The sequence below is a fragment of the Vidua macroura genome, chromosome 2 (genome assembly GCF_024509145.1).
Source record: "Vidua macroura isolate BioBank_ID:100142 chromosome 2, ASM2450914v1, whole genome shotgun sequence".
NCBI classification, from domain to species: Eukaryota; Metazoa; Chordata; class Aves; order Passeriformes; family Viduidae; genus Vidua; species Vidua macroura.
Window position 1 is genome coordinate 46,096,750 of NC_071572.1, and position 16,890 is coordinate 46,113,639.

Sequence of the window (16,890 nt, forward strand, 5' to 3'; positions counted from 1 at the left end):
AAGACAGAGTTGCACAGATGGTTATATCTGCAAAGCTTATCAGTGGAAGCCTTTTGAGACTATTTCAATCCCAGCCTTTCCCAGAGGTTTTGGGACTCAAGAACAAAGTAGAGCCAGCACAGACAGGGGTGGACCCCATCCAGCCAGTGGTGGTGGGAAGAGATTCCCAGGCAGAGCTGCAGGGTGGTCACAGCTGAGGTCCACCCTTAGCCCTTGAACTCTGCCTTCGGCTGAGTGCAGCCCTGACCTGCTTGGCCCTACTGAGCCAGACCCCGTAACTGGGCTGACCCCTTGGACCAGCCTGCACAACCCTGTCCCCGTGGCACTCTGTGTATGTCCTAGGGCTGTGTCTGACCCTGTTCACCTCACCTGGCCTGATGCTGATGCCATAGCTCCCAGCAACTCTACTATTCCTGAAAATGGCAAATTGAAAATTTATACTCATCTGTCTTCCACATGCGCAAAACAACATTCACAAATGTTTGAAGTTTTTTCAAAGACTATACTTCACACATGTCTAGACTTTCAGATGAGATAACTGGTCCTGGTTTTAACTTTTTCTCATATTTGATCACAAAATTAATATAATTTTAACCAGAATATCTTCAAAAGTGATAAAAATGGCATACTGTTTGGCCTTGTTCCATGAACCCTAGTACTACATACATCTTGCTTAACTTGAGGCACTTCACTAACAGATATTAATGTAAGTTTTCAATGGAGGAATGTAGGTTCTTTCAGGGAAAGATGCGGCTGTTCCGGAGACATTAATTCCTATCCTGAGGTGGCTATTTTGCTATATGAACTTCTGTTCTAAATAAGACAATGTCTTAATTTAGCCATCTAAGTACCTAGAGATGTCTCTTGTTCTTTCCTTTGAGGACAAGATAAGTGTTATGAGAATTTGCAAGTGATTGTGAGTTAAAAGAATTCAAAATGTAAATATTTTTTGAAATATAGCTGCATTATCAATCTCCCACTTTTTTCAAAAGAAGAAACTAATCTTTTGTTTGAAAGAACACATTCCTCAAATTTTATGCATATATTAAGATCTTATACCCAAGCTATGTAAAAACAACCATGATTTTTTATAAAGTGAGGGTATTAATTAATAACATACCTAATAATAATTGTATTAATAAAAAACAAAAACCAAAAAACAAAAACCCACAAAAACCAACAAAACAAACAAAACCAAACAAAAAATCTGATCACAACTGTACAAGATGATCCAGACTAAATTTGAATGCATGAATGTGGGAGTCGGTGTTGAGGGTAGCAGGTCTGGGATGCCTTGGGAGGATACTTTCGTTTAACTTAGAGTGTGTAACTGTGTCAATTTCCTGAGGCTCCCTGCTCCCACATATTAATAGCTAACTGTCCGTCACCCGGGGCTCACTCCCACAGCCCAGAAAGTTCTATTCTCCCCATTCCCCCATTGGCTCCTGTGTGACAGTCACTCCCCTCCTGTTACACCATTTGTTAAAGATATGTCACCCCACCTCAATTCCTCCTTTTACCCTTATCCTCATTGGTTTATTGTACCCTGTCCCCTCCTACCTTCCCCGATTTATATACTTTGCATCCACCCCTTGTCGGGGCTCTCAGCTCCAGCTTCGGCTTCTGCTGTGAGCTTGCGATCCGTCCCTGGATCCCTCCTCCTGCAGTTTGTCTCCCTCCTGCTTCACCTGCCTCCCTCCCAGCCTATCTTCATCCTACCCCTGTGGACCCTCTACTCAACCCTCAAATAAAACCCAGTTGGAACTCTACACGGAGTGTGCTCCCGTTTGTTCCTGGTGTGGAAGATTACATCATCCGTACACCATTGACTGATTGGTTGGGGGGGACTTGGCACGGCAACAGCGCCAACCCCGTGGGTCACCCTACCGGACACGGTCCGGGGCAGCCTGCACATGAATACCCCATTTAAGGAGGAAAAATCTTCAAAATTGAAAAGGATCAAGTAATTAATGCTTAAAAAATTTTGGGTTCATTGTGACCTAAGCACCTTCACATGTGCTCTGTGATAAGCCCATCACTAAATATAATTTCTGATATAATGTAAAACAGATTGTTGTCCAAACACTTATTCCTTGCAACCTTAAAAGAAAGGGGTTTTGAAATAATTGTGAGAGCACCTTCATTCTTTAACAAATTTATGCTTTTAAAAACTATGCATCTAACTGAAAGTTCAGAGTCTTATTTTGTTGGTTATGCAATAACTGCAACTATTCTTTTCTGGGTTTCTTTTTATTATTTAAATTACTGATGGTTTTCTCAAATCAATTTTGTATCAACAAACTTTAGGTTTGGGAATAATTTCATTTAATAGCTTGGCATTCTGAGGAGTAGAAGTCCTCCTCAAGTTTCCTAAATGTAAGAAAAGCCTCATGAAAAATCTATTTATTGATAAAATACACAAGCCACCACTTGATTGGCCTGTTGTGCATATTGCCTGCTCTACCATATCCTGCTGGCTATTAGTCTTGTTTCTAAAGAAAGAATTTACTGGGAGTTTTATTTTTCATTTTGTATTTTGTTCTTTGGTTGGGCATATGTGGGGTTTTATTTTTCCATAAACAGATCAAACACCAAGGTCATGACCTTTACTTTATCTGCCTGTTTTTAATAGACTTATAAAATAGAACCATTAAGTGAATTGAAGGACAGAAAAAAAATCACGTTAGAGCTAGCTGAATATTGGCTGTGAATGTGAGGGTTACCTTAATTGGGTGGTGAGGGAGTAGCTTTTGATAATTACTTTGGTTGGTATTGATTTATTCTGCATAAGTATACAAAGTTTTGCCCCTTTGTCTAATAAGTCAGGAGCCTAAAAGGAATGGAGAATCATATATTTTATTATCAGTCGTCAGGTATATGCTTAATGTGTGCTATGTGGGAATCTACACAGCTCCTTCAGGTAATGATATGGGTAGCAATAACTGTAGATATAAATGGGAGTTGCAAAGACTAACATACACAGATACACAGAGAAAAATAAATAAAATAAAGAAAAAGAGAAAGCTTTCTCATGCTAATAGGATGTTTGTGTTCTGGTTCCTCTTAGAAGCCTTACCTTTTCTGAGGCTCTCAGCAGTGACTTCCAGCAGGGTTCTCATTAATATAAATTCCTGTGTGCTTGCAGGGCTTTAAATTACACTTGTTAATGCACACGTTGCTCTGCATGTGAATTTTGTGGGATCAAACCCAAGGAGCAATTATGATGATAGATGTAAATACTAGAATGTGTGGAGGCCATTAATTAACTGTGTGGATGTTTTGCTACAAATGCTTCTTATCACATGGATTTTTATGTTTTTCTCTCTCATAGCTTCTGAACTAGCAGTCTGTTATTTATGAAGTTTGAAAGAAAGGCAAAAAATCTAAAAGAAATTAACTCTTTGTATATTTAGTGAAAATATGAATCCAGACAGAGAAGGTAAATGTCTGTAACAGTCTCACTGAGAAAAAGTATTTTGGATTCCACTTTTCAGGGCAACACACACACACACACAAGATCATAATTAAATAAAAATACTTCATCTTAGCTTTCTCTATGATAAAATTCACAATAATTAATTCAGAATAATGAGGGAAAAAAGCCTTCCTTAATTTGATTGTTTTCAGGATAAATGTTAATAGCAGTGTGTATGATGTAGGTGTAGAGTCTGAAGATATATATGTAAAGTTGACAGAAAAATAAACCTACAGATCATGATCTGTCATGTTGGTCTTTGAAAATAATTGCTATTTTTTTTATAAGTTTGATTTGAATTCTGGTTATCCTTCTGAGCCAGAATTATGTTCAGCAGCAAGACTTCATTTTCTTTCAATATAAACATGCAGAGCAGCCATGCATTACATTTATAGGGTCCAATATGTCAAGGTGCCTTAAGCACATATGGTGTTTAAGCATATCAACTGTCCTTTATACAGCTGCACTTTTAGATCATGGAGCATCTCAGGAGACGGAATACACTAAATGCATAAGGAAAACGCTTATTCTAGCTTTAAACAGATAATAGCATAGTGAGCCTATGTAGCTGCAACATATAGCTATTTTACTTGAGGCAATGCAAAATTTGTTCTTTAACTTCTCCAACACAGGATGGTCCTGCTAGGGAGTCTTTTTTTTTTCATACTGAAATATTATATTTTTTGATGGCTGCAATGACTCAATCTATAAGCCATGTTTTCTCTTACACTTTTCAGTCACACTCTCTGAGAAAGACTAGATGTATCATTAAAAAGACATAGCTTATGGATGTTTCATGAGGTATACCCCTTACATTCTACAGGGGAAAAAAAACCTGAAACAAAACAACCCAGTATTCCAATTGTACTTGTTAGAATTATAATTAATTGGTTTCACTTATTTGATTACCTATCTATAGTATTTAATTAGATTCTAGTTCATGGTTGATGTGTTCTCAGGCCATCTGAGATAGGTCAGCCAAAGCTGTCATGTACTAAACTATGCATAGTATTCTGCTTTGTATAACTTAGTTTCTCACAGAATCATATTCAATAAAGCACATACTATAGACATGTTCAAAAGAATTACTGTGACAAGATAGCGCTACTTGTTGACAGGTTAAAAGTGAGACATAGATATTGTCAAAATAAATAACAAGTAACCCTATCCGACACACTTCAGTTTCTTTCACTTTTCTGCAGAATTTTGTTAGAATCCTAACACTTTTTTTTTTTTTTTTTCCCTTGTACTTTGCTCAATCAACTTGGATACTCTTTTCTTAGTTATTGATTCTGACTGGGCAGTTTTTTTCAAGATACACTACAGTTGTCTAAGTTTTCTGTTTCAGAAAGTTTGTGCCCCAAATATCTTTACTAGTTAAACAGACTTAAGTGGTAAAAGGTATTCTAATAATGGAGTTGCACTGTATCTAGATTCACTTACATCTGAGCCTTTATCAGATTTAGTTGTTAGATACAGAAGGCAGAATTAATTATAACATAAGAGATTATTTTTTAAATGGTTTAACTGAAAGATTTCTAAAATTTCCATATGCATTCCCTGGCTATTAGGATGACTGAGCATTAGTAGCTCAGACATAGGTCTATTTTGAAGATGCCTGGATTCAGATTAAGTGATGCTCATTTCCAATATTGGTTTAATGACTGTGTGGTAATTCACCCATTGCTTAATTTTCAGTATTAATTAATTAACTAACTAAAATATTTAATTATTTTAATTATTTAAATTTTGCCAGTGTTCACACAAACTGTCAAATTCCTGCCCAGGCAAGTGAGCATAGGGTTAATAGAATGATATTTTCCTTTTGAATTTAAGTTTTATGATTAAAGCATTTATTTTGGATGTTGGAAGACTTGGCTTCTGGTGTAAAATTTTCAGGAAATAAACTTCTCAGCCTAGAGAGAATAAACTGTCATGGCTCACATTTTGGAAAAGTGCTCTCTTGACTAGCTTATAAGACATTCAGATAAAAAAGAAAGATTTACTGCAGCCAAGTATCCAGGTCCAGCTTTTGTCATAATACTAGTTTAGTGCATTCCCTTTAAAACTTTAAATATTCTGTAAAATCTGTCTGCATTATATATCTTCTTTGCCCAAAGTGCAGAATATACCCATACTAACACCAAGCCCAGCCTCCCTACCCATCCCAACAAATGAAGTACACACTGCAACAGGTACACACTGTTCCTGTTCTGTAGCCCTTGAGGACTGGTGCCCTCACCATCTAAGAGACCTTTCAAAATCACTGTGCTCCTCCTCCCGAGGCTGTGTTGTAGTCAGCCAGGAGTGCAAGAAACAGAAAACAGAAAGGCAGAGTCTAATTCTCTCAGTTTGAGCAGTCAGGTGAGAAACAGTGACATCTGTGATGAGATGTAAGAATCCCAGTCATGCAATTAGTTTTGCTTCATTTTATTCCTTTATTCATTTTCATACACTACTGCTGCAAAATTTTATGGTAAAGACTGTGTCTGGACTTCTTCTAAGTTCCATTTCAGTAGATGTTCTTGTCAGCATTTAAAGAACACAGTAAATTGTCTCAAACACTGACAAAGGAAGAAGTTCCCACAAGATAAGCTAACTTAAGACAGGCACAGATGGTAAAAAAGAAGCTGTTAATTTCAGGCCTACACGGAGGTGAAAGGTTTGGAATTAGCGCACCAGACAAGACTCTACTGTGAAGACTGTGGGAAAAGCACAGATGCAACAACAGGAAGATGCCAAGCCTGGTGAAGCAGATCTGGGTAACCTATTCAGACAAAAATGCCCACCATGGCAAACTGTGGAAAAGGAAGCAACTGCTTATTCACATGCCATCCCAACTTGTGGGAATAACACATATGGCTCTGGATATCTGGGACTTGGACTATACAGAATTGTATCCTCCAGAAAAATGCTCTGGGGTCCCACACCACAGAGAAGGCCACAAGAAGAAGGGTACTCATGGGGTAGTGACAATAATTCTCTCTTTCTCTGTCCCCATCTCTCTCTCTCTCTCACACATTTACTGTTCAATAAAATCCATACTATTGACTTTGGCATATGGTGTTATTTGCACCTTAATTCAGGCAAAGGCATTTTTAATAACTGGACTGTAATATTATTTCAGAAGTGGGAACATAAGAGCTGCTTTTTAAATATTTTTTAGAAAAAGATGCAACTTTCCTCTATTGAGCAATAATCTTCAGATAATTGCTAATGATAAACAGAATCTAACTTTCTAGAAGTGCGTATCTTTTAAGATAAGCAACCTATTACATAGTCAGTGGAGAGGCAGTGCCCAAATTCATTGTGCTTAATTTCCCTTTCGAGGTGCTTATGACTCTACATAAATATCAAGCTTCACTGAACTGGAGTTCTTCTGTTCTCTACTGATTTCATGTTGACATATTCACTTGACTTTGAAGAAAAAAATATTTTATTTTACCCTAGACAAATAAAAATTACTTACTTACAAATGTAAAATAGGCAGTAAGTCAAGTGCACAATACTCTGGGTTTTGGGTATTTTTTTCCTGTAAATTTGTGGGTTTTGGTTGTTGTTTGTTTTTTGCAGGTTTTTTTTTTGTTTTGTTTTTTGTTTTTTTTTTTTTTAATTAGACTTATTGAAAGAATAGGAACATATATATTGAATTTTCATTGAGATATTCTGTTTTCTGTTCTGGGTCCAAATGTTGATCAACTTCAGCAATGTCCTTAAGCAGTGACAAATACTGAATCATAATACAGTTGAATTTGGAAGGGAACTCTTGAGGTTATCTCTCCTGCCATCCTGCTCAAGCTGACTGCTTAGATTCATGTCCAAACAACTTTAGAGTATCTTCAAGGAGGGAGGTTCTACAACCTCTCTGAACAACTTGTGGCTGGGCTCAGTCATCTTTTTCAGTAAAAAACTGTTTCCTAGTGTTCAAAGGGAAATTTCTGTGTTCTGTTTGTGCTCATTGCCACCTCTTATGCCACTGAAGAGAGCTTGGCTCTATCCTCTTTCATAGTATCATGGAATAGCCTGTATCAGAAGAGACCTTTAAAGTCATCTAGTTCATCCCCAGAGGTTTATATGGGTCCACTTCTTGAGCTTGTCCAGGTCTCTCTTGATGGCATAGTACCCCTTAGATGTGACAACCACAGTAGTCAGCTTAGTGGCCTCTGCAAAGTTGCTAAAAATTCATTCAATCTCACTGTCTTTATCCTTGGTGAAGGTATTAAAGAGTATTAGTCCCAATATGGACTTCTTCCCTTGTCCACTGATGTAGTCAGACCATCACAGAAGGCCACAAGGTTGATCAGGCAGGACTTGTCCTTGGTGAAACCATGCTGGCTGTCTCAAATCACCTCCCTGTCCACCACATGTCATAGCCTAGCCCCTAGGAGAATATGCTCTACAATCTTTCGAGATACAGAGATGAGGCTCACAGGTTGGTCATTCTCAGGGTTCTCCTTTTACCCTTTTTAAAAATGGGTGCAATATTTCCCTTTTCCCAGTCTCTAGGGACTTAATCTGACTGTCATGACTTTTGAAATATGATGGAGAGCATCTTAGCAATTACTAAAGCCTCAGAACTCTGGGATGCCTTCCATCAGGTCCCATAGATTTAGGCATATTCAGGTTCACCAGGTCATCATGAATCTGATCTGTCCTTACAGTGGGAGAGACTTTGCTCCCCCAGTCCCTCTCTTAGAGTCCACTTGCTGAAGCAGTGTGGGAAGCAAGGCTGCCAGTGAAGAGTGAGGCAAAAAAATGTTCTTGAGTACCTCAGCATTCTCCTTGTCTCTCTATATCAATTTGCCTGTATGGCTCACTGAAGAGGGATTCTTTGAACTTTCTTTTCTGGCTGATATTCCTATAGAAGCCCTTCCTGTTAGTCTTTGCATCTCTTAATAAGCTCAGCTCTAAGTGCTCCTTGGCCTTCCTAATGTCATTCTTATATAACCAGACAGAATCCCTATACTTTTCCAGGACACCTGTCCCTGCTTCCAGTGCCTATGCATTTCCTTCTTTCCTCTTAGTTTGACAAGGAGGTCTTTGCTCCTCCATGCCAGACTCTTGCCTTCCTTTCATGATTTCATACACCTGAGAACTGAGAGCTCCTCTCCTCTACAAAAAATATCCTTAAAGATTTGCCAGCTCTGTTATGCTCCCTTGTCTTTGAGGGCAGTTTCATAGGGGGTCCTACTGACTAACTCCTTGAACAGCTGCAATTTTACTTTCCTAATACCCAGGGTCCTGACTTTAGTCTGTGCCTGATGCATAATCCTTTGGACTACAAACTCCACCAGTGCCTGACCACCACAGCTCAGGCTGCCTGGGGTCCTGATGTCACTGATTAGGTCACTTGCACTGTAGCTGCAGCAAGAAGGTTTTTTCAATCAATTCCCCTTGACTGGGTGGCCTGGAATAGACACCAGCCACAAGGTTGCCCCTTTGTTGCCTCAGCCTCTGGTTCTCACTCAGAATCTTTCACTCATGTGAAATAGTGATCATTCTCATCATTATTCTTCAGAGACATCTCCTCTTACTCTATCCAGTTCTTGAGGTCTTTTAACATTTGTTTAATATTTAAATGAGTATTTATTCTAAGATGTAAAGTGAGTATTTAAGGTAAACAAGCTTATAAAAACCCCCCAGAATTTCTAAATATACACTGCAGCATAGAGCTGTACTTCCTCAAGGAGAGATAAAGAAGAATAAGGAATTTTCATGTGAAAATTAAAAATATTTTTTTTCAAGAAGCTTTTAAAAAGAAAGCACTTCTTTTAAAATAACACACTTTTCTTTCAATATGCTATTGTCTCTCCTTCATAAGTATGTTTCTCACAAAATTACATTTGCTATCACTTTTAATATATTTACAGATATATATTTATATGTTACAGAGCAGAATGAATTAAATGACATGAGCAGCATGGCGATTTGCTAAAGCTTGTGCAGCAACAACCTTGAAGCTGATCAGGCAGCATGACCTGTGACCAAGAAGATGAAACATCTCATCCTGTCCATGTATGCCATGCAACCACAGCCTGCTCAGTTCACCAGGCAAGCATGGTAACAGGTACCTAATAAGCATAAAGTGGAGCATCTTATCCCAGCCTTGGAAAGTACAAAAAGAAGTGCTTGAAACCAATAAATGTCTTTACATTAACACTGCAGAGGCCATGCCTTATTCCGCCATAATTTATATTATTTTTTTATCACTACATGTGCTATTCAGTCTTCAAAATTGGATTTAGTTTCATCTAGAAAGTCAGCCTTCACATAACTTAAATTTATAAAGTTTCTCTAATTTAAGTTTTTTACACAGTCAAACATAATTTTGCACTACAAATAGCAGTGCACATATTAATTGCTATGTATTTTAATAAATTTAGCTAACTCAGTTTTCATTATATTTTAGTTGAACATTTTCTTGCAAATAGCTTCTAAATAATACATACATATTTTATAAAATGTCTGTTGTGATAGAGAGATAATTATTCATCATGCAGTGTTTATGTAGCTTTTTCTCAAGTTTAGTAATCCAACATGATTTCCTGTGAAATCAGCTTCTATCTGCCAACACCTTCATGAGAAAAAAAACAATATTGCAAGGGTTAGAGAAAACTTATTTCCTAAAAGCAAAATATTCATTCTAGTGTTTTAAATGTGAATTAAATATTCAGGAATTGAAACTATCACATTATAACTTAAGCATCAGTGTCATTATCCCTAAAAATTACCTAAATTTACAAGATAATGACTTACTGTACAACAACAATGTCTCATAGCCAACAAACATCTTGAGGTTTTTTTGATCAAAGTGATGGCTACATCACTTAATGTCATCTATTTTTGTTGCAGTTGGAAAAAAAGGTAACTCTAATTCTGAAAGATGAGAAAGAGGGATCCAGACAATGCTATAACCCTGTAGTGAAGCATAACTTCTCTTATTCTGTTTTATGCTGTAGACTTTTAGGGTAATTAGCTGGATAAAGTCCTAATTCTCACTTTTCTTTCATCTTAGATGAAGTGATTTGTTCCAAATTCACAGATAGTATTTTCTGTTTAAGTGGCGTCCTGGTTTTAACTAAGATAAGAGTTAATTTTTTTTTCAGTTGCTGGTACAGTATTGTAGTTTGGGTTTAGTCTGAGAATAACGTTGACAACACACTGATACTTGAGTTGTTGCTGAATAATGCTTACTTCTAAGTGAAGGACTTTCCTGTTTCCCACTTTTCCTGTTTCCCTCACCTGTTCAACCAGTGAGCAGGTGCACAAGAAGCCAAGAGGGAACACAGCCAGGAACACTCCAATTTCTCTTCCCCATCCCGCCTGCGTGAGGGGGAGTGAGCAAGAGGCTGCACAGTTGCTGTTGCTGTCTGCATGGTTAGTTGCTGTCTGTGACTAACCAGGACAAGTGATTCTATAATACTAAAGTTTACACAGTTTGGCTGTACAAACTTCTTTGCATCCTTCCAATACTCCTAATACATTTGAATTTAGTCTTCCTAATAATCAATTAAGCAAGTATTAGTATTTCTAGTTCTGTGGTAGTAAATTAACACACAGATGTTTAAGACATAAATAATAATTAATAAAAAATAAAACTCATTGTATCTGTTTGATTGCTCTCCCAAGTGTAGAATGTGTGGTAAGACCTTACACACATGTGCTCCACCAAGACAGTAGATGAACCATAAAGTAAAAAACATACCTGCTGTTAAGTCAAATAATCTACTAAAGTAGATACTTTGTTAATGCAGACATCTCATTTTTATTTTCTGTTTTTCCTGTCATTTCTAGTCGCAAAACTTTGAGAAGCACTGTAAAAATTTTTAGCATATCCTCTATTTACATAGTGTCCTATATCTGACAGTTCTCCCATGAATAAGAAAAATGGCAGCCACTAGTCTCTAGGATAATTCAGAAAAAAAAAATTGATTCTATCTATTTTAAAACCACATAAAAACTTACATGTCACCTTATGTCACTATCATACTCATGACATGTGTATGGATCTGAGGCTAACAAATTAAAAAAAAATCTTAAAGGCAGACGCTTGGATCATTATCCTTTATCTGCAAGCAGACTGAAAATACTGGGCCTCATTCATCATGTGGAATCTATGATACTGAAGCTATCATATGATGTAAATAAGAGACACATTTGAAAACTTATTTCTTTGCATACACCAACATTGACCATATACAATTACTATGTAGAAATAAACTTCAAACTTATCTTTTGCATTTTATCAGTAATAAAATAATTCAGTTTAAAGAAGTGAAAAAGATTAATAGAACTGAGTAATAATGACAGAATGTAGGGTTCTTGAAGCTGTGCCTGATGGAGTCTTAGGCTCATTGTTTTCTAGTAGTATTCTGTGAAATTAGCTTGCCTTGGAACCATGCCTTGTACTGTCTTGGAATAAAATACCTCAGTTTGTCCAAATAGTCAAGAAATTCATTCACAGCTAAGCAAGTGTCCAATTTAAAGGATCAAAGCTTACTCATAGTCCCTCTTTGGCAGTGTAGATGCATCCAGTTTTATTTCTTGGATACTATTTATTTATTTTATCTACTTGAAGTTTATAGGTATACGTACATATAGAGAGAGAGAGACAGAGAGAAATTAGGTAAAACCCCCTATTTTTTAAATGGAAAGCATAACTTTTTGTTTTCAAGATTCAATCAAGAAGAGTCATCTGACAAGATAATTAAATAAGATACGTCACTTTAAGTAAAGACTGAGTCTTTATTTTTTGAACAAAGAAAATACACTAACAGTGTTCCCTTACAGGCTGGATCTTCCCTCTGCCCACATAGTAGAATAGAGGCAATAACTTTGAGGTGACACAGAAGTAATAAGTAACAGGACTCATTTGATTTATGTCAGCCCTCTGTTGCAATTGCTGATTTCCATGGCCATCTCAGCCTGAGATGTCTCAAGCAACACATGAAAAATATATTTTAAAATTGAAATCCTGCATTAACTACCTTCTGGGGCAGGATTCAAGTCTTACATCTCAAGCCTCGTGTTTAGATTTTAGGAAAAAATTGTATAAAAAAAAACTGTTAAGGAAACTTCCCTATCTGATCATCCAGGAGCCACTCTGGCAGTGATACTTGCACCCCCTGAGCTGGGTCTAATACCCCTTCATTGGTACACACCCCCCAGTCACACAATTGCATGAGGTTTTCCAGGTTTCTTGACCTTTAAAACAGTTGTCTTGGTGCAATAGGTAAATAACAAAAAACCACCTTGAGCTGCTTCCTCTGAGGAGGGGTCCCAAAAATAGGAAACTCTGGGCTTCCATACCCTCAGTCTCAGTGAGAAAGTGTGGGGTCATTGGCTCCTGCTGTGTCTCTGAGTGTCCAGTCACCTGGACTCCTGAGGTGTGCCCTCTGTTCTGCAAAAGGTCAGCAGTTCATGGCCTCTTGGCAGGGGCTCCAACACTTGGAGCTCAACCCACAGCCCAAACTACAGCTGCATCCTAAGCTAAATGTATCAGCACTGAAGGTATTCCTCAACATAAACATGTATTAAATCAATAAAAATCCAGAGATGAATTTACTTTCACAAAGCCAAATAATCTTGAGATGTCCTAAGTCATCTAATGCATCTGTCGAAGATGAGAGAATATGACATAGAATTTACAGGAGATCCGTGTCATTCACAGATCTGGAGGCGAGAAGAGTATCCTACAGGCTCTAAAATGACACTAGATGCCTACATTTGGGCATCTAGTGGATGAGGTTTTAGTCAGGGCTTATATCTATTGACAGTTGTGGTACTTCAGACACCCACCACACATACAGGAAACTCAATTTAGGTAAATTCATTTGGAACTTGGTTCCCATCTCTAGGGAAACGGTAACCAATATCTGCTGTGATGATACCACACAGGATTTTGGTGCTTGCTTTATCCATGCTTGCTTTGTCCTTGTAAAGTCATGCTAGCTAGCACACTGAAGGAATTGGAGAGAACTGTTTTGCTTAACATGCAGAAGAGGGAGGGGAGATACATAAACTAATTAAATCTGTCTCCTAACTTTTCAGCAGTGGAAATGGTTTCTTTCATTCCACCAGCTGTCTTAAGCAGGGGTAGAATCATTAAGTCTGGAAAAGGCTTCCAAATCACCAAGTCCAACCTTTGAGAGAACACCACCTTATCAACTAAACCATAGCAAGAGTGCCATGTCCAATTGTTTCTTGAACACTTCCAGGTATGGTGACTCCAGTATCTCCCTGGACGGCCCATTCCAACGCTTAACCACCTTTTCAACAAAAAAATTATTCTGAATATCCAGTTGGAACCTCCTCCCCTGCTGCAGAATGAGGCTATGCCCTCTTGTCCTTTTTCAGGCTGCCCAGGAGAAGAGGCCAATCACCATCTTGATACAACCTCCTTTTGGGAGTTGTAAAGAGTAATAAAGTCTCTCCTGAGGCCCCTTTTCTCCAGACTCAACAAACTCATTTCCTTCAGCTACTCCTAAGTTGTGCTCAAGACCCTCTGTTGTCCTTCTCTGGACTCTCTCCATCACCTCCATGCCTTTCTTGTTGTGAGGGGCCCAGAACGGGACACAAAAATTAATGTGTGGTGTCACCAGTGCTGAGTACAGGGTGACGATTGCTGTTCTGGTCCTGCTGGCCACACTATTTCTGATTGGCCTTCTTAGCCACCTAGACACATTGTTGGCTCAAGATCAGCTGCTGTCAACCAACACCCCCCAGGTCCTTTACTGCTGCGCAACTTTCCAACCACTATTGCCCTATCCTGTAATTTTGCCTGAGATTTTTGTGACTGAAAGGCAGGACCTGGTACTTGCTGTACTAAACCTCATACCACTTGATTTGGCCCATTGATGGAGCCTGTCCATATCCCTCTGCAGACCCTTCCTACCCAAGAGCAAATCGACACTCCCAACCCATTTAGTGTTGTCTGCAAACTTAGTGAGGGTGCACTCAATCTCCTCATCCAGATCATTGATAAAGATATTAAACATACTTAATATTATTATTTCACATTGCCAGTACTCAGCCAGTTCTTAACCCAGTGAGGAGGGTCCCTGTCCAATGTGTGCTATCAGCTTCACAAGGAGTGTGCTGTTTCATACAATTTTCTCTTCTTTAACAATGTGTGAAACTTCTCTAGATCCTAATTGTGGGTTGGTTGCACTCTGTAAATCATATAATAATGTGCCCTCACTTAAGTATCCAAAAAAGATAGTTATAGTAGCTCTTGTGATCCCTTCCTATCCAGTCACTATGTTTATTTTCTTCAGAGGAAGCCAGACATTTCCCAAGGTGACATCAGCACACAGTTGAGCCTCTAAGGAAGGGGAAGTCACATCCTTTATCTTGCCGTATAGACATAACCAACATGAAGCAGATTTGGCATTTAAATAGATAACACATACCTTTTTGGTGTTTCTGCCATCCTTTCACCTAAATTATCAAAAAAGACAGCAAAACTGTGGGGGGTTTACTGTTTAAAAATATAATGTGTTAGCGTTTTGAATCCAGTATTTATAATTTTTTCACCTAGTAATTATGTCACTGTGATGGGTGAAAGGAGAGCAAGCAAAAAAGACAGAGTGAAATACAGAGATTAAAAAGAGATGATTAAGACATTTTTTAACTTCAAGCTTGATTCAATACCCCTAGGGAATCTCATACTTCTTTAATGAGTGCTGCTCTTAGCCATCTCTGCCTAATGAGAAAAATAGGTCCAGAGAGATCAGTTCAAAGTTAAGTGCTTCAAAGACAGGTTGAGTTTAAAACCATTTTCCCCTCAGCTTCCCTAGTCTGTCTTCTTTTTTTTTTTTTTTCCTTCTATCCTTTAGTATTCTTGAGCATGAACTGTAGGAAGGCCTTGAAATTATCAATCTCATTATTCAAGGAGCTATTGCTCGGCCATCATTTTCAAACAAATAGGCTTCCTGTAGTTAATGTCTCTGTCCATATTTAATGTCACTCTTCCTTTAGTTCTTGGTTGTTGTTCTACTACATGTTTGTTTCCCTGCAGTGATAGCTGGCAACTTTTATTTCTGGTAGCCAAAAAACACCAGTATCTTTGTGGTATAGGCATTCCAAACCCATATGATTCCCTATCCCCTTCCAGCTCTATTTTGCATATAGCCAAACTGTGCTTCTGTGTAATCTGTAGTCAGAATATACCCCAAATACTAAGCATTCATTTACAACCTTTCTCTCAGCTCCCTAATTAGTATCAGAGCTGTATACCTATCTACAAGTCCACAGATGTTGTGGGTTGGTTTTATTTAGTCAGGTGTTTTATTAATGTTAGTTAGGTTTGTTCCTTGTACTTCCCCATTTTTCCCCTAACAGTGTTTTTGTTCCAAGTTGTTTACCCTGAGAGTTCCCGCCACTTGGATCCACAGTTACCTGTCAATCTCCTCACCTCTCCCTGTTTTCTCCTTATTTACTCCCATCAGTCAAGGTTTGTCACTCCCTGTCGGGGTGTCAATCTTGAAACCATCCCCAGCTTCTTCAAGAAAGTTCTGTATCAATCACCCCACCTTAGCCTTTCTATTTGTCCCAGGACCTTGTACCCACCTCTGTTATGTTACCATTGGTTGTTATAATCTATGTCATTTTTCTGTCATTTGTCCCCATTGGGCGAGCCAGGTTTCCACACCTGTCTGCCCACCCCCTCTTTAACCCATTGCCATTCTTTGTTTCTTCAGCATTTTGTCACTACATCCGCTCCGAGAGCATTTTGTTCTGACCACGCCTGGGGAAATAAAAGCTCTTTGGGCTCGCAAACAAGTGTCCTTCTCTCATCCCTTCATCTCCTCTCAGCGTGTGAAGCTACCAAAGCTGCGTTACCCACGCCGCAGCACTCGGCACTACCAGGGTGGCAGACGCCATTCCCCTGGGGTGCCCACACACGTGGCAGCCACCCGGCCTCAAACAGACAGTGCTAGCCGGCTCATTTCGTCTGCTTGAGGTTGTGGCAGGTAGCCACCACACACAGATACAAGCACAAAAGTATATAAATACATGAAAAGCCGCAACTTGCAACTCTGAAAATATTTTACTAATAAATAAGAAAAGTTTATCTTTGCAATCATCATCATCATAGCCTTGTAAAAAAAAATCAAGTAGGAAATCTAAGGAAATATCTGACTAGAAAGGATATATGAGCTCTTCCCTAACAGTAATTTGGATCGTTAATTTGACAAGTACAGGTTTCAATATATATAGTTTTGTATATTTCTTTCAAATCAGCTACTTTTTTTTATTTTTCGAGGACATAAGACGAATTTTGTTGTCTACTAAACTCTGGTTCATACAAAGATATTAATTAACCTTAGGGTATCCAGGCATATGCTGGCCCAGAGGTATATTGGTAATTTCATTAGCTGGGAGTTTGTCTAAATGAGAGAGAAGAGTTGTAT